Genomic DNA, 19,045 nt, shown 5'->3' with positions numbered 1-19,045 from the left:
TATTGAAGAAATCTTTGTCTAACCCATAGTCACAAATGTTTTCTCCTAGAAGTTTTATAGTTCCAGGTTTTACATTTAGGATTATAATCCATTTTGAGTTACTATATAGTCCAAGGTTTAAATGAAAGTCAAAAAGATTTTTTTAAGTTTGAAAATATTTATAAGTCAATGAAGGATTTGTATCTAGAATGTATAAAGAATAAACTCCCAAAATGAGAAAACACACAACCCAGTGAAATAAGCAAAGTCAATAAACAGATGCTTCATCAAAGAAGATATCCAGATGGCAAGTAAGCATATGAAAAGATGCTCAATGTTATTAGTTACTAAGAAAATGCAAATTAAAACCACAGTGAAATACTACTACTCAACTATTAGAATGGCTGAAATTAAAAAGACTGGTCAAACTTTGGTCAAACAAAGTATTGGCAAGGATGTGGAGGAAATAGAATTTTCATAGGCCGCAGGTCAGATTTGTACAATTACTTTGAAAAACAGTTTGGTAGTTTCTTGAAAAAGTTAAGCATACACCTACTATGTGATCCATTCTTTCACTCCTGGATATTTACCCAAGACAAATGAAAGCATATGTCCGTACAAAGCTGCTATGAACGTTCACAGCAGCTTTTGGTAATAGCCAGAAACTGGAAACAACCCAAGTGCTCATTAATAGATGAAGGGACAGACACATTTTGTATATCCATATATATTAGTTTCCTAGGGCTGCCATAACAAAATTGTGGCTTTAACAACAGATATTTATTGTCTCACAGTTCTGGAGGCTAGAAATCCAAAATCAAAGTGTTATCAGGACTGGTTCCTTCTGTGGGCTGTGAGGGAGATACACTCCATGCCTCTCTCCCAGCTGCTGGCAGCCTCAGACATTCCTGGACTCGTATGTGATGGTCTCCCTGTGTCTTTACATCATCTTCCCTCTGTGCATTTTTCTGTGTCCAAATTTCTGTGTTTTAGAAAGACACCAGTCATCTTGGACTAGGAACCATGCTAATGACCTCATTTTAACTTGATTACCTCTGTAACGACCCTATTTCCAAACAATGTCACGTTCTGAAGCACTGGGGGGTTAGGACTTCAACGTGTCTTTTTTGGGGGGACACAATTCAATCCATAACACCATACAATGGTTACTATTCTGTAATAAAAAGCAAGCACATGAATGAATCTGAAAATATTTATGAGTAAAAGAAGCCAGACCAAAAAAGAAATAGCACATGCTATATAGTTCCATTTATATAAAATTACAGAAAATGTAAACTAATCTATAAACTCTACTTTCTTTACAGAAGGCAGATCAGTGATTGCCTGAGGACGGGGGTATGTGGAAACTTTCAGAGGTGGTGAATATGTTTGCTATTTTTATTGTGATGATTGTGATGTCATCATGCAGACAAAATGATTTAGAGACAAAACAATCAAATTCAAAGTCGGTAGAATGAAACCACACAGAGAAATAACCCCATTACTGGCAATGTTGGGTACCATTACCCAGGAGAAAGGCACCAGTCGTTCTCCCCTCTAGCTGCATCATCATGTCAGTTGCGCTCTTTCTCTTAATGTAGTGGACTCCAAGCCCTCTGGGCCCCTTACCTAGTGGGAACCCTTCCATGTTTCCTGTTCCCTCTAGTTGCTGTTAGTAAGGCAGAGAGTGTCAGCAGAAGGGAGCAGCTGTATCAAATGCTTTGATCCAACTATGTAGCCAGGCACTGACCCACATTGTCAGGGCAGAAATAATGGAACCCCAACTCGTTTCCCTGCCTTTTTTTGTTCTTTTGGTGATTCATTTTTTTCTTAAATATTGGGGAAGTGAGAGAATAGATTTGCACGTTCCTCCTAGGCAGTGTTCTATATAAATAGATTTGTGTATCAGTTTTGCCCATTATTGGATCCTTAGGCAAGATATTTTATTTTTCTGGGTCTTAGCTTCTTTAACTGAAAGATAGAGGCAATCATATCTATTGCAATTTAACCAGATTTGATAACATCTACAGTTATTTCATGTGAACACACTTTAAGAAGAATTTTTTTTGTTTATGTAATAAACTTGGGCATTGTACTATTGCCAGCCATTGTTCTAAGCAATGTACAAATATGAATTCATTTAATTTTAATAACAATCATATGATATAGGTATTGTTTTCCTCATTTTTGAAGGTTGGATAACTTAACCAATGTCACAAAGCCATAATATGACAGAACTGGGATTCAAACCAAAGAGCACAGTCTGCCTACAGAGTCTGTGTTCTTAAGCACTAGGCATTGCTGCCTTATATTTGGGATTAAGTGTAAAGTAGTTCTAAGAGGAAAAATATTCATGTAACTCACTAAAAATGATAGTCACTTGTGTTGAGGCAACAGTTTGCATTATACAACATTAAATAATACTTGTGCTTAATTATTTTTACTACCTACTAAAGTTTCCAGCACACACTAGGCACATACACATTGATTAGTTGACTCATCACACAGTCTAGTCTCAATTAGCCAAACTGACAAAACACAGAGATTAAGCAAGTGATAGCAAAGCATTTATGTTTGGCCTGTGAATATCTAATATGCCAGAGCAAGGCGGAGAGCATTTTTGTCTGCAATCCCCCTTCCTAAACATACTGTCCCTAACATATTTACTAAATTGTCCCTCAGACATTCTGCAAGATATCAGTAAATTTTCTCTTTCTCTCCTTAAAAATATTATTTTCTCCAGTTCTGAAATCATTTTACTCTTTCAGAATTTATGAGTCTGTAACTCATTTTTATTCAGTAAGCTCTTTGAAACCAAAGCAGGGTCTACTCCAGGTTCTATAGACCGTCAGCTCAGGGATTCATCTAGACTGAGTTTCATCTGGAGTGTCAACTCTGGACAATGGTGTCTCTCTTGGAGCAGTGGATAGAAGAGTTCTGAGGCTGGCATCTGGCTTCATCATGTGGAGCGTCATCTCCAGGGGACTAGGGGAGTCATAGCCATAGGGTCACACTTACTTCCATCCCAGTGGCCCAGCTCCTTACTCACTACTATGCATCCAACCATCAAAGTACAATAATAATTGTGAGAGATGCACACATCATTGTTAAGGGGATCCTCAAATGGTGAGAAAGACACCTTCACTTTATTAAACTGAAGTCCAGTAAACATAAGAGCCAGCAAAGTTGATTTCTGCTTGTCACTCTTAAAAGTCAGCCAGGATTCTACTCTATACTTTCTCAACTTCAAATGACTGCCCTCTCAAGTAAGAGATTCAGGAAGAAAGGTCATTAGAAATCCCTTTAACCTCAAAGTTGAGAGGCTAGAGATGATGCAGGTCGATTCAAGGGTGGGAATGGGACCCGAGAACCTAGTGCTTTGTCAATTTAAAGTAAGGACCCTGCTCTTCTGTGAGCACTGGTTTACCTGTCTATGAAATGTCACCTATTTCACAAGGTTGAGTCACTGGAAATACAATAATGTATTTACAGGATAAAGGTAGGGAATATTTGAAAACAAGTGGAGTTCTTTTTCCTAATATTAACTTAGACAAAATCAATGTTTAATGAAGTAAATGACAGCACTAAAAAAAATAATAATTTATTTGAAATGCTCCCTACAGGAGGAAATGACTCAATTTTCTTCCACCAAGCAGCCTGCTTCCTAGGAGCCTAAGGAGACAGTGTCTATATGAAGAAAAGGAAAAATTCAAAAAAACTTGGTGGACGATTGAAGAAACAAAGATTAGGTTAGCGCCTGCTTTGTACGGAAAAGGCTTGAGACCAGAGGGGCAGCGACTATCTCAGAACACAATGCTGTTCCCCTGTTTACTTTTCCTCTTACCGCTTTCCCCTGCACAAAGGCACAGGAAAGCATGCTCATTCTCTCTGCCTCAGAGACCTCTGGCAACATAAAATACCCACTGGTGCTTGGATGTCTTCTCCATTCATTGTGGCGGATCTCTTCAGGGCAAAGATTTCACAGGCACATACATATGGTTGAGCAGCCTGAGGCATCCATGAAAGCCTATAGCAGAAAAGGAAATTACAAAACATGTGAAAATATTTCTGCCATTTTAACTTTAGAATATTAGAAATAGACTTTTCAAATTGAAAGTAGTCCAATGAGTTTAAATATCTAGTTATTAGTTTTCCTAATAAACTGCAGAAATGAAACTGGACCTTTAATCCCTCCAAAACAAAACAGATGGATAGAACTGTGTCATTTCACAAGGTGACTTTTTTCCAAAGCCTTTGACTATCAACGTTAAAAAGGATGACATTCAGTAAGAGCTAAAAGCCTCACATTATTCACTCCTATTTGAGCTTCTCTTGAATGTGGTCTCTGATCATGGTGTTTCTGGATAGACTCCCTTTATAGCAGCTGCCCAGTGATCCATTAACGTGACAAGCGAAGGGCCACATGGTGGGCTGAGAGCACTTAGTGTAACACTGACAGGAGAGATGACAAAAAGGTTTCCTCCAGCAAGTTACAAAGATGCCTCTACAACCGGGAGCAGAAGGAGTACTTTCAAGGTAAAGCACAGAATAATCTTTGAAATTCCAAGGATTGGAAATGGAATTGTGAAGCTATGAGGCCAAACGAATCAAAGTGATTTTAAATTAGTATTAGAAACCTAAGAATGCAAAGCTTGTAAGAGAATTTGCTACAATAATGCTCCAATTATTACCTCTTGCCAATGGGTTAAAGTGTCACCTTTATGATGCTCTCTGGACATCACTAAGTAGACGACACCATCCATTGTTGTCACTTTAATAACCTAGATTATTTATGCTAACACAGAGTTAAGATGGATGACAGACAACTGTAGGTAACCTCCCTGGGATTTTTGTTTTAGCCAACAGACATTAATACCCATGATTCTTACTATCTCAGAGGTCAAATTCTGTAGAGCAAAGTCTGAGAAAGGTGTGAAAACTGCTTCATTGACAGAGGCCTTGTAAGGAATTCCATTTCTAGTTAAGGTGAGCAACAATGAGATGGACTGAAAAGTACATGCTACATGCTCTCTATCTGTCTGACAAAAAATTGTAAAATAAATAAAAGTAGTAAACAACAGGCTCATATGTTTCCTTTTTAACTTCTTATTATGAAATAATTGTAGACTTACAAGAAGGTGCACAAAAGAATAGACTAGAACCCATCTTTCCCTAATGGTGGCGCCTTTTATAACTGTAGTACAAAATCAAAACCAGTAAATTCACATTGGCACAATACTATTAATGAGGTTACAGACCTTATTTAATTTTCACTCATTGTGTGTGTATAACCTACTATGGTTTTATGGGCAAGTTCTACCAAACTTTTAAGAAACAGATTATTCCAATCATATAATAGAGTGTACCACATGAAATGTCAATATTAGGTCAGTTGTAAATTTGTAAACTACAAAGTTGTAAATTGGCTGTAAATATGATTCCATTTGTGCTACTGAGAATTTACAATGGTACTGTGCTCCTTAATTTTGCTTGCTTATTGAGTTGATTTTTTATTTTACTTTTCCACAGAAGTAAACAATAACATCTGTGAAAGAAATGGAAATCATTTTTTATATCAGTTTACATTGGAACATCATACACCTGAAGCAAACAGAAGCATCATCAGGCCGGTAGAAAAGCTCTCTAGTAAAAGGATTACTGAATGATAGTTCAAAAATTTTGTTCTGGGAATCTGATTTTCAAAATTGAATCTCAAGAGAGATTCAAATGTGTTTTAAATAAAAATCAATTAATTAAAAGCTGACCCAGAAACAATAATTCAAAGATTTGTAGCAAACTTAAGGACAGTAAGTATCTCAGTAGTATATCAACACTTGGCTACAACAGAAAATGTGAAAAAATTGGAGAAGTGGGCACACTGATGGGTGATCAAAAACTGAGACCCATTTTGGAAAGGACCAAAGTCTTTGACAAAGAAAATAGAAACTGTACAACAGTCAAAAGCAATCTGGACAGGAGCTGGATACTGTTAAAGTACACAAATATGCACAGAACATCACTGCAACTAGAGAAGATTCTGGTGACTCATGTGGTCTGTAAATCCAGGTAAAACAACTAACAACATCATTGTGTTGCCCTTAGCATACTCATTGGAACTTTCTCCAGTGGACTACTACCACTTTCCTTATCTGGAGCTCTAAAAAACAAAACCTTTCCCAATTAAGAAATAGTAAGTTGGAGGACTTTGGAACAGTTTATGCTACGTAAAACCATCCAATTTTAAAAAGTTGAATATAGTACTTAATATGTCAATGTAATGGTACATATGTATTGGCTAAAACTTATTTTTTCCCAAAGCTCCACAACTTTCATTATTATCTACAAGAACAGTAATTTCTTGTGGTTTATGGTATAAAATTTTCCAGAGAGCAGAAAAGTAGAAGGACACTCTTCAATTCATTTCTGAAGCCAGTACCACTGTAACACCAGAATCAGACAAGGACCATAAAATTAAAACAAATTATAGAACAATATCACTCATTTATCTACATGAAAAAGAAATCCTAGACATGATAAAAGCATACTAAATCCAGTAACATGTAAAGAACAAAAACTACACTCTGACCACATTGGACTTATTCTAGACATGCAGGAGTGGTTACCATTAGAAAAATCTCTAAATGTAATTCATCACATTAACACAGAAGGAAGATGTACAAACACCTCAATAGGAGCACAAAGAGCATTGATAAAATTCCACACCCATTTATAATTTTAAAAAACCTCGTGGCAAAGGCACAGTAAAAAATAGAAGGGAACTCTCTTAATATGATTAAGGTTATCTATCCAAAACCTACACCAAAAAACATAAAGGTGAAATATTGGAAGCATGCCCTTAAAAATCAAGTGTGAAAGAATGTTACCCGCTACCACTGTGTCCATTCCACATTGTTCTGGTGGTCCTGGACAGAGCAGTAAATCAAGAAAAAGAAATAAAGAATATAACAATTAGAAAGGGGGAAATAAAATTGTCATTATTCACACCAGATTGTCTACATAGTAAACCCCAAATAACCTACAAATTATAATAATCAATAATAGAAGCAACCAAGTTTGAGATGTAAAATTACTATTCAAAAGTCATTTCTACACACAATTTCTATAAAACATGTTAGAAATTGTAGTTTCAAGAGAGAAACCAATTTAATGGCAAAGAAAGGGTAACTTGGAATAAATTTTGCAAACTATGTTCAAGACCTTCTTAGAGAACATTTTAAAATGTTATTGAAAGACATTAAAGATGAATTAAATAAACAGAAAGATACACCATTGTTAATGGATAGAAAGACTCAATGTTGTAAAGACAACAGTATTATTGAAAAGATTCTAAATTTGTAAATATTATAAAGATATCAATTTGCATCAATTTACCTATACATTATTTACAATGCTTGTCAAAATCCAAACTGGCATTTTCTTAGAGGAATTCGACAATTTAGTTAAAAATCTATATTGAAAGGAAAAAAAACAAGAAAATGGGCAGAAGAAGATGATGAGGGGACTTGAACTATCAAATCTCAAAACTTATTATAAGCCTTTAGTAATTAAAACATTCTTCAAGGGGCCAGCCCCGTGGCCAAGTGCTTTGGTTCACATGCTCCACTTCAGTGGCCTGGGCCTTGCCAGTTGGGATCCTGGGTGCGGACCTACACACTGCTCGTCAAGCCATGCTGTGGTGGCATCCCACATAGAAGAACCAGAATGACTCACAAATAGGATACACAACTGTGTACCTGGGCTTTGGGAAGAAAAAGAAAGAGGAAGATTGGCAACAGATGTTAGCTCAGGGCCAATCTTCCTCACAAAAAGAAAAAAAAAGCAGATTGTTCAGTGGAGCTAAGAAGAGCACATAGAAAGACACACATCTATACAGAAACTTAAGTAATAGAGGTGGCATTACACATCTGTAGGAAAAGACAGGCCAAATTGGATCCCTGCCTCACATGATACGTGAAATAGAGTCTAGGTATTTTTAAAATTTAACTATGTAAAATAAAACTTTAAAACTTTTAGAAGAAAACAAAAGAGGATTTTTACAACCCTGGAGTAGGGGGATGCATCCTAAACAAGACAGTAAAGCTCTAAGTATAAAAGATTCAAAATTCTGATGTTAAAATTAAGAACTCATGGAGTTGACATCAGCATCATGGTGGAGTGAACTTCCCCTCCAACATGCAACAAAAAGGGACATCCATACTCCAACAGAAGACATTCTAACAACACAAAACCCTCAGAGAAACACGCAGCCACACAATGGAGGGCGGAGAGGCTGGAGCCCCCCTCGGAGGAGCTGGAATGGGGTAAGAGAGAACTTCTCTCCCTCCCATAAAGACTGCAGTCGCTGCTGCAGGAGACTCCATGAGGGAAGGAGCAGGGCAGGGGTCACTTGGTTGTGGGATCACCCAGGACTCCCATGGGCCCTTGCAGCCTAGAGGGAAGCCCTCTAACGGGGTGAAAGCTTTCACGGAGGGTGACCTCATCAAGCCAACACCCCAGGAGACAAGATAGTGAGAGCTGATCAAGAAACCCTGGAGTGTACACAGGAGAAACTGCCCCTCCCCCCACCCACCCCGCGCCATCTCGGCTGAAGGCAGAGGGCTCAGAATACGTGGCTCTTGACCCCCACCCAGTGGTGATAGGTGGCAACTGCAACTGAATAATATCACAATGGGAAAGCCCCGTCCTTCCAGCATCAGACACTACATCAAATCTCCAGACTAGAGAGAAAATTCAAGCACCCAGAACTCAGTCCTGAGGATACAGAAATATGTAAACTAAATGACAATGAATTCAAAATAGCTATCACCAAAAAACTCAATGAGGTAAAAGAGAATGTAGAGAAACAATTCAATGAGTTCAGGAGCTACTTCACAAAAGACACTGAAACTATAAAGAAGAATCAATCAGAAATATTAGAGATGAAAGAAACAATGGAAGAGATAAAACAAAGTACAGATTCCCTGGATGCTCGAGTGGACATCAGAGAGGAGTGTATCAGCATAGTCAAAGATAGAGATGTTGAAATGCTCCAGACAGAGGAGGAGAGAGAACTAAGACTAAAAAGAAATGAAGAAAGTCTCCAAGAAATATGCAACATAAGAATTATAGGTATTCAAGAAGGTGAAGAGAAGCAGAATGGAGCAGAAAATAGGTTCAAAGAAATAATAGCAGAGAACTTCACAAATCTAGGGAAAGAGAGGGAAATATGTGTGGAAGAAGTTCCAGATCTCCTAGATTTGTCAATGTAAAAAGACCTACTGCAAGGCACATAGTAGTAAAACTGGTAAAAATTAATGACAAAGAAAGAATACTCAGGGCAGCAAGGCAGAAGAAAATAACCTACAAAGGAACCCCAATCAGGCTTTCAGCGGATTTCTCTGCAGAAACCTTACAAGCTAGGAGAGAATGGAACGACATATTCAAAACTTTAAAAGATAAGAATCTTCAGCCAAGAATACTCTATCCAGCAAAAAATATCCTTCAGATATGAGGGAGAAATTAAGTCTTTCCCAGACAAACAAAAGCTAAGGGGCTCGTAGCCCCGAGAACCCCCCTACAAGTACTACTCAAGAACCCTCATACCTGAAGGAAGCAAAAAGGGAGAAAGGGGACACAAAACATAAAGTAAGGAGATAAATAGATAGACAGAATCAGAATAGGATAGCAAATATGCAACTATAGCATTAGGCTAAAGGGAAGGAAAACATGAAAAACAAAGACAATCTTGTCACTTTAACCACAAACTCACAACACAAGTTGGAATAAGATGTGAGAAAAACAACTTAGGAGGGGAGGAGGAAAGGGACTGAATCGGTTTAGACTAAGGAAATAAGAGGCCATCAGTAAATAGACTATCTTATACAGAAGATTCTGAATACAAACCTCAGGGTAACCACTAAACAAAAAAGCAGAACAGAGACACAAAAAATGAATAAGGAAAAAACAAAGAAACACACCATAAAAAACTACATAACTCAATTGGTAGACCAAAACACACAGGACAAGAAACAAAGGAAACGCAGGAAAATCAGAAAATGAGTGATACAAGGACAGCATTAAGCCCTCATACATCAATAATCACCCTACACGTAAATGGATTGAATTCTACAATGAAAAGACACAGGGTGGAGAGATGGATTAAAGACAAGACCCAACAATTTGCTGCCTCCAGGAAACACATCTCAGCTCCAGTGACAAACACAGGCTCAGAGTGAAGGGGTGGAAGATGATACTCTAAGTTAATGGCAAACAAAAGAAAGCAGGTGTTGTAATACTTATATCAGACAAAGTAGACTTCAAGATAAGACAGGCAAATAGAGACAAAGAGGGGCAGTATAAAATGATCAAAGCGACACTCCATCAAGGAGAAAATAATGCTTATAAACAGCTATTCACCCAACACAGGAGCACCAAAGTTCATAAAGCAATTATAAACAAACCTAAAAGTGTATTAAAAATAACACAATAACAGTAGGGGACCTCAACACCCCACTCACATAAAGGATAGATCATCCAGACAGAAAATCAAGAAGGAAACAGTGAATTAAATGAAAAGCTAAACCAGTTAGACTTAATAGGCATATTTAGAACACTCCATCCAAAAACAGCAGAGTACACATTCTTCTCAAGTGCACATGGAACATTCTCAAGGATAGACCATATGTTGGGAAACAAGGCAAGCCTCAGTACATTTTTAAAAATTGAAATAATAACAAGTATCTTTTCCTATCATAATGCTATAGAGCTAGAAATTAATTACAAGAAAAAAGCGGAGAAAGGGACAAAGATGTGGAGACTAAACAACATGCTATTGAACAAGAAATGGATCATTGAAGAAATTAAAGGAGAAATCAAAAAATATCTGGAGACAAATGAAAATGATATACCACATCAACTCATATGGGATGCAGCAAAAGCTGTATTAAGAGGGAAATTTATCACAATATAGGCACACCTTAACAAACAAGAAAAATCCCAAATAAGCAATCTCAAATTACACCTAACCCAATTAGAAAAATAAGAACAAACAAAGCCCAAAGTCAGAAGGAGAGAAATAATAAAAATCAGAGCAGAAATAAATGCTATTGAAACAAAAAAGGCAGTAGAAGGGATCAATGAAACAAACAGCTGGTTCTTTGAGAAGATAAAAAAAATTGACAAACCCCTAGCCAGACTTGAAAAGAAAAAAAAAGAGAGAAAGCTCAGATAAAGAAAATCAGAAATGAAAGAGGAGAAATAACAACAGACTCCACAGAAATACAATGGATTATAAGAGAATACTACAAAAAACTATATGCCAACAAAATGGATAACCTAGAGGAAATGGATAAATTCTTAGACTCTTACAACCTCCCAAAGCTGAGTCAAGAAGAAACAGACAATTTGAATAGATTCAGTAATTAACGGTAATCAAAAGCATCCCAAAGAATAAAACCCCAGGACCAGACGGCTTTCCTGGGGAATTTTACCAAACTTTCAGAGAGGAATTAATACTCATCCTTCTCAAGCTATTGCAAAAAATTAGGGAGGATAGAACACTTCCTAATACATTCTATGAAGCCAACATCACTCTGATACCAAAGCCTGACAAGGACAGTACAAAAAAGGAGAACTACAGGCCAACATCGCTGATGAACGTAGACACAAAAATCCTCAACAAAATTTTGGCAACCTGAATTCAGCAATATATCAAAAGGATCATACATCATGATCAAGTGGGATTCATACCAGAGACACAGGGATGGTTCAATATCCGCAAATCAATCAACGTGATACACCACATCAACAAATTGAGGATAAAAACCACATGATCATCTCAATAGATGCAGAGAAGGCATTTGACAAGATCCAACAGCCATTTATGATAAAAACTCTTAACAAAATGGGGATAGAAGGAAATTGCCTCAACATAATAAACGCCATATATAACAAACCCACAGCCAACATCATACTCAATGGGCAAAAACTGAACGCCATCCCCCTGAGAACAGGAACAAGACTGGGTGCCCACTATCACCACTCTTATACAACACAGTACTGGATGTTTTGGCCAGAGAAATTAGGCAAGAGAAAGGAATAAAACGAATCCAAGTAGGGAGTGAAGAAGTGAAACTCTCGCTGTTTGCAGATGACATGATCTTACATATAGAAAACCATAAAAAATCCACCAGAAAACTAACAGAAATAATTAACAACTACAGTAAAGTTTCAGGGTACAGAATCAACTTAGAAAAATCAGCTGCTTTTCTATACTTCAATAACGAACTTAAAGAAAGAGAACTCAAGAATACAATTCCATTTGCAATCACAACTAAAAGAATAAGAGGAATAAATTTAACCAAGAAAGTGAAGGACTTATCCAATGAAAACTATAAGACATTACTGAAACAAATTGATAATGACATAAAGAGATGGAAAGAGATTCCTTTCTCATGGATTGGAAGAATAAACTTAGTTAAAATGTCCATACTACCCAAAGCAATCTACAGATCAGAATGCAATCCCAATCAGAATACCAACGACATTCTTCACGGAAATAAAGCAAAGAACCCTAAAATTCATATGGGGCAACCAAAGACCCCGGATTGCTAAGGCAATCCTGAGAAAAAAAGAACAAAGCGGGAGGTATCACAATCCCTGACTTCAAAATGTACTGAAAATCCATAGTGTTCAAAACAGCATGGTACTGGTACAAAAACAGGCACATAGATCAATGGAACAGAGCTGAAAGCCCATAAATAAAACCACACATCTGCAGACAGCTAATCTTCGACGAAGGTGCCAAGAACATACAATGGAGTAAAGAGAGTCTCTTCAAGAAATGGTGTTGGGAAAACTGGACAGCCACAGGCAAAAGAATGAAGGTAGACCACTATTTCACGCCATACAGAAAAATAAACTCAAAATGGATCAAAGACTTGAAGATACATCCTGAAACTAAAAAACTCCTGGAAGACAATATCGGTAGTACACTCTTTCATATCGAACTAAAAAGGATCTTTACAAATACCATGTCCTCTCAGACAAGGGAAGCAAAAAAAAAAATAAGCAAGTAGGAATTCATCAGACTAAAGAGCTTCTGCAAGGCAAAAGAAACCAGAATCAAAACAAAGAGACAACCCACCGACTCCGAGAAAATATTTGCAAATCATATATCTGACAAGAGGTTAATCTTCATAATATTTAAGGAACTCGCACAACTGACAGTAAAAAAACTAACAACCCGGTCAAAAAATGGGCAGAGGAGATGAACAGACATTTTTCCAAAGAAGATATACAGATGGCCAACAAACACATGAAAAGATGTTCAACATCACTAATCATCAGGGCTATACAAATCAAAACTACACTAAGATACCACCTTACACATGTTAAAATGGCTATAATCACTAAGACTAAAAATAACAAATGTTGGAGAGGGTGTGGAGAGAAGGGAACCCTTGTAGACTGCTAGTGGAAATGCAAACTGGTGCAGCCACTATGGGAAACAGTATGGAGATTCCTCAAAAACCTAAAAATAGAAACACCATATGACACAGTATCTACCCAAACAATTTGAAATTAACAATCCAAAGTAACATATACTCCCCTATGTTCATTGCAGCATGATTCACAATAGCCAAGACATGTAAACAATCCAAGTGCCCATTGACTGATGAATGGATAAAGAAGATGTAGTATATATACACATACAATGGAATACTACTCAGCCAGAAAAAACAAAAAATTCATCCCATTTGCAATAACGTGGAAGAGAATTATGCTAAGTGAAATAAGCCAGTCTGGGAAAGACAAACCCCAGGTGATTTCACTCATACGTGGAATATAAACAAACACATGGACAAAGAAAACAGTTCAGTGGTTAGCAGGGGAAGGGCAGTGGGGGGTGGGCACAGGTGGGGAAGGGGAGCACTTAAGTGGTGACAGTCAAGAAACAATGTACAACTGAAATCTCACATTGATGTAAACTATTATGAGCTCAATTAAAAAATTGAAAAAAAATTAAGAACTCATGTTAAACAAAAGACATCATAAAGTGAGAAGTCAGGCCAGAAAAGCAAAAAGATTATTTACAATACATATAATTGACAAATCGTCAGTATTCAGAATTTTATACAAAAATCTACAAACCTCTCAAAAATGAATAAAAGGGATAATCGATCCAATGGGGGGTGGAATGGACAAAAGATTTGAACGGGTATTTATTTCACTGAAAAGAAAATACTAACGGACATTAGATGCTCAACATCATTATTGATCAAGGAAATGCAACTTAAGATCATAATGAAATATCATTTTACACCTGTTAAACTGATTGAAAAAATAAGACATCTGACAATAACAACTATTGTTGAGGATGTGAATTAATGGAAATTTTATCCCCTGCTGGTCAGTGTAAATTGATTTAATGACTCTGAAAAACAATTTGGCATTGCCTTGTAAAGCTGAACGTGTGAATACACCATATGTCAGTAACTGGCTGAGGATGGTCCTCCAGTGTCCATATGCCTGTTCTTCCTTTTACTAATAAAACCTCCCCAAGTATTAGCTGGACACATGGCTACCCAGCTAGAGTAGATTTCCCTAGTCTTTGCAGATAGGTGTGTCTAGATGACTAAATTCTGGCAGCAGAATGTGAGATAAAGTGATTTGTGCAACTTCCAAGCCATCTCTTAAAAGACTTCAGATTCTCTTCCCCCTACGCCATGGCTGGGACACAGAAAACTGGAGCGGCTGCTTTGGACTTGATGAAGGAAGCGTCATGTTGAGAGGAGCAGAGCCAATGCCTCAGCGCGAAGATGAATGGACTCCAAGAGGAGCCTAGGCAATTTAAATGGTGTTAGTAATCTTATAGTTATCATCACACCATTATTCGTGTATGCATTTTTCTTCGTAACTTACATATATTGTTTTGTACACTTCAAATATTGTATAATGCAAAGTTAATGACAAAATAAAGGAGAGGATTTCTCGTTGGCCGTCTAAGAATCTGCATTCTGTAGAGTACATTGTCTTAACAATGAACAGTGTTTCTGCTGGACAGGTCAGAGACTCTTCAACTGCACCCTGAGGCTCAGGCCTCAACCAGACTCCTGGTGGCCCCGCTGGGAGAGCTGCCCCTCTTTGCCTTCATTTGTTCATGAGATTAAGAAAGATACTATTTATTAACAGTCTCACATACTCCAGCCTAAGGCATGGGTCAAATTTCTCTCCGTCTCACAGCTTCCTCTACCTCCACCCCACAGATCCAATCCCAGCATTACAGTTCTTAATGTCCCCTGTGGGCTGCCAGCCCCTCCCTGTCTTCCCTTGGTAGTTCCTAATCCCAATTTGACAACTTTTGGGCTGCCAATCACCACCTGGCTCCATCTTTATTCTCTTCCCTCAATTCTTGTCCCCAATCTTCTCCGAGACCTTTCTTCATACCTGGACCAGAGTTCTCTTTCAGAAACCGATCTATCTCCCTTTTCTTTACTAAATTCTTTCCACCTCTCACTTTCTCCATGAAACTCTTCCTGACTAGCTAGAAGGAGATTTAAAATCTCTTCACCTTAATTTTGCTGATCATCCCAAGGGTATATTAAAAACATTATTGTTTTCAGTAACAAAACTTGGGAGATACAGTCTATAAAGTATTGCCAAGCTACTCTGCAGAAGAGAGGGTGGATTTTAAATCAAGGCTGCCCCCTAACATCTTGGACCAGTACCTGCTAGCACCCAACTAGGTCCCTCCATTTTAACCACCTACCTCCAGTCCAGTGGTGATAGTACCAAATCCCAAGCAAGAGGAAGGGAAGTCCTTCTCCACCGAATCTCGGAGCTCATGAGATTGATTGCAACCAGTCCTTATCCTTATCCACATCGCATTCCATTTCCACTGACTCATACTGATCATCTGTCTTTCCCCAACCCACTCAGCTCTCTTTAGCTTCTTGGTAATCTTGGTTTAGTGACGTGTCGTGTCCTAGTTTTCTAGCTTCAATTGCCCTACCTTAATTTGTGACTTATCTCCTCCCTTCTAGCAAAAGATTTCTGTGGACACTTGTTCCACAGACTAGCCCCTCCATCCAGCTACTGAGACTCTCTTTTCTTCCCTTTCTGTATCTCTTCCACAGACTGACCCAACAAATAGCCTGGGACCTGGCCCAGGGTCCTAGGCCAACAGCCACATGTACATGCACTATGAAGATATCCCTTCTTCTGGTATCTCGTTTCTTTGTGATACTGAGATACTGCGTGGCCTCATTTGTGAACCTGGTGAGATGTGTCCAAAATCTGAACCAAGACTCATTCTTCTCCAGTTGAGTGTAATCCTTATTGTCCAAAGTAAAACCTGGCAGCCACCACTTCCTACATCCCAAACTATTGACCACCCTCCTAATGTTATGATAATAATCACAACAACAAATAGTTTTGTGGGTACATACTATGTATTTGGCACTAATTCTAAAGCACTTTACAAATATCATCCATTAAATTTACACAACCCAATGAGGAAAATACTAACATTATCTCTAGACAAGAAAACTGATGTTTAAAGAGGTTATCTTGCTACTATTTGGTGGAGTGTGGATTCTAATCCTGATAAACTGACGACAGAAGCCTTAAAATCTTGAATTCCACATTGAAAAAGAGATAAATCTGTATGGGGCCTCATTTTCTGGGAAGTGCTCAGTGAGTACAAAGTAAGCAATGAAAGTTGGTTGCCCATCAGTAGATGCCATCAAATTCTAATCTCTATTAATCAATGACATGGGTTATAGTTTATGCGTCTTAGGAGACTTATTCTTATGGAGGGATGCCAGAGAAATAAGGTTTAAAAACTCATTTAAATATCAAAAAAAGACATGCTTGTCTCCCTCTACACTAACAAAAAAATTTATTTATATATATACACATATATAAATTTATATTATACACACACACACACATACACACTAAGACATAAAGGGCAATATCATAACCACTTCCTTGCACACAGTCTCAATCTCCCTATCTTCACCATCCTCACTTGGCAAAATCACGATCCTAGTTAAAACCAAGTCTCTGCATCCTCCCTACCTGTACCTGTGCAGCTAATGGAGCTGGAGGAAAGCAATTACACCGATTGATCCTACTTTAAATTCATGATCTAAAAAGTCAGGTGGACCGTTACCTTATGACTGCCCAACAATCGTATTATACTTCCCCAGTTCACTCATTCTCCTATTCTTCTAGGCAAGTACAGCTGACTCTTGTTATTTGCTGCAGTTATGTTCTATAAAGTCGGCACGAACAGTGAATTAATGAATTCTGAACCCATGCTCCTAGGGGAAATACAGAGTTAGGTTACCGGGAGCCTCTGGCCACAATATTTGCATCAACCAATCAGTATATAACCTTGTTTTATGTGTGTTTGTTTGAAGACGTCTTATTTAACACTTATTATGGATTCATTAGCATTGAATGCACAGACAATAGCACTATAACTCATGCCTGAATGAAATTTGTCTAACATACATATTTTCTCCACAAGGCACATAACAGTCTTCTCGCACTTAGGAACACTTGACAGCACTTTAGCGCTATGCTCAGGTGGCATTTTAAATGTCAAAATCACCAATAAAAAGCACAAAAATGAGGCACTAAATAGACCACAAAAAAGATACTTGTTTACAGTATGAGAGCTGAAACAGAAAAGAAGAGCATCACTTTGTTCTGCCTCAGCTGGGGACGTGCATGTTGGGCAACTCATATTTTTCACAGCTCTGAGCATTGCATGTCTGCCAATGACCATGAAAGCACTGAGAGCACTGGTTTAGGGGTTACCAATTAATTTTAGCAAGCAGATGAATTTACAAATATGAAATCCACAAATAAAGAGAATCAGTTATATTTTACATCTTCTCATCTCAAATCTTCAACATCTTCTCCTCTACTCTCACTCAAACTCATGACCTCGTTTCCTACTTCTCTAAGAAAATTGAAGTAATCAGGAGAGAACTTCTGACTCTCACTACCACCCTACCAACCTTCCAGCATCTTCTCCCACATACTCCACCTTCCTGCTCACTACCAGAGATGGATTCTCCTTGTTCCTATTTAAAATCAGCCCCCCTTGCCTGTCTGTGCACTAAGATCCCATACCCTCCCACCTCTCAAGGATATTGCTGTCATTATTCTGCCCTTTCTACCAGACATCAGTTTTTCTCTCTCCTATGTCATTTCCATAAGCATAAAAATATCATTCTCAGGGTTGGTCCCATGGCCTAATGGCTAAGTTTGTCACACTCTGCTTCAGCGACCCAGGTTCAGTTGCCAGGCTCAGACCTACACCACTTGTCAGCATCCATGCTGTGGTGGCAACCCACATACAAAATAGAGGAAGATTGGCACATATGTTAGCTGAGGCTGAATCTTCCTCGAGCCAAAAAAAGAGGAAGATTGGCAACAGATGTTAGCTCAGGGCCAATCTTCCTCAGAAAAAGAAAAAAGAAAATATCATTCTTTCTCCTTTCTTGACAACCTACTGAAGGTTACTTTGCAGTTTTAAGTAAAACTCTTTAAAATATTCATACATTTTGGGAAATATTCCTTTGTCTGTCCTTAATACTAACGAAATAATCAGAAATAAGCACTAAGTAGTATCTAGGAGGTTATTAATCGCAGCAGTATTTATGAAAGCAAACAATTGAAATCAATCTAAATAAACAGTAGAGAGCTGGTTAAATACATACAATAAAATACTATGCAGACATCATAAACTGCAGATTAGTATTTAGTAATACAGAAATCTTCATTATAAAGCAAGTGAAAAGTGTAGATTACTAAACAAATTATAAAATACGGTGCTACTTTTATAAAAATAAAAAATGGATTAATTTTGCCTATGTGGGTTTGCACTCTGAAAAATAACCAGAAAGATATATACCAATATTTTACCCTGGTTAGCCTGACTCCAAAACTCAGGGTCTTAGCCACTCTGCTAAACTACCAGGTATGGCTGCGCTCAGCTAGACTGAGATGGAAACCCATGGAAGTTACTCTAAATCTTGGCTCAGAAAGG

The 19,045-nt window shown here is 37.8% G+C and overlaps 1 long non-coding RNA gene across 1 annotated transcript in view; it reads right to left on the bottom strand.

Annotated features, from left to right (window-relative positions):
* LOC123288715 (uncharacterized) overlaps positions 1-15,885 on the bottom strand; it is a 73,276-nt gene extending 57,391 nt beyond the window's left edge. Inside the window, exons 1-2 of the long non-coding RNA XR_011506851.1 lie at positions 15,749-15,885; positions 3,904-4,006 (exon numbers count right to left, since the gene is read on the bottom strand). This is a non-coding gene — a long non-coding RNA (uncharacterized lncRNA). The remainder of the gene's footprint in view (positions 1-3,903; positions 4,007-15,748) is intronic.
* Between the last annotated feature and the right edge of the window lie 3,160 nt (positions 15,886-19,045).

The sequence above is a fragment of the Equus asinus genome, chromosome 11 (genome assembly GCF_041296235.1).
Source record: "Equus asinus isolate D_3611 breed Donkey chromosome 11, EquAss-T2T_v2, whole genome shotgun sequence".
NCBI classification, from domain to species: Eukaryota; Metazoa; Chordata; class Mammalia; order Perissodactyla; family Equidae; genus Equus; species Equus asinus.
This window is presented reverse-complemented; position numbering and strand designations above follow the sequence as displayed.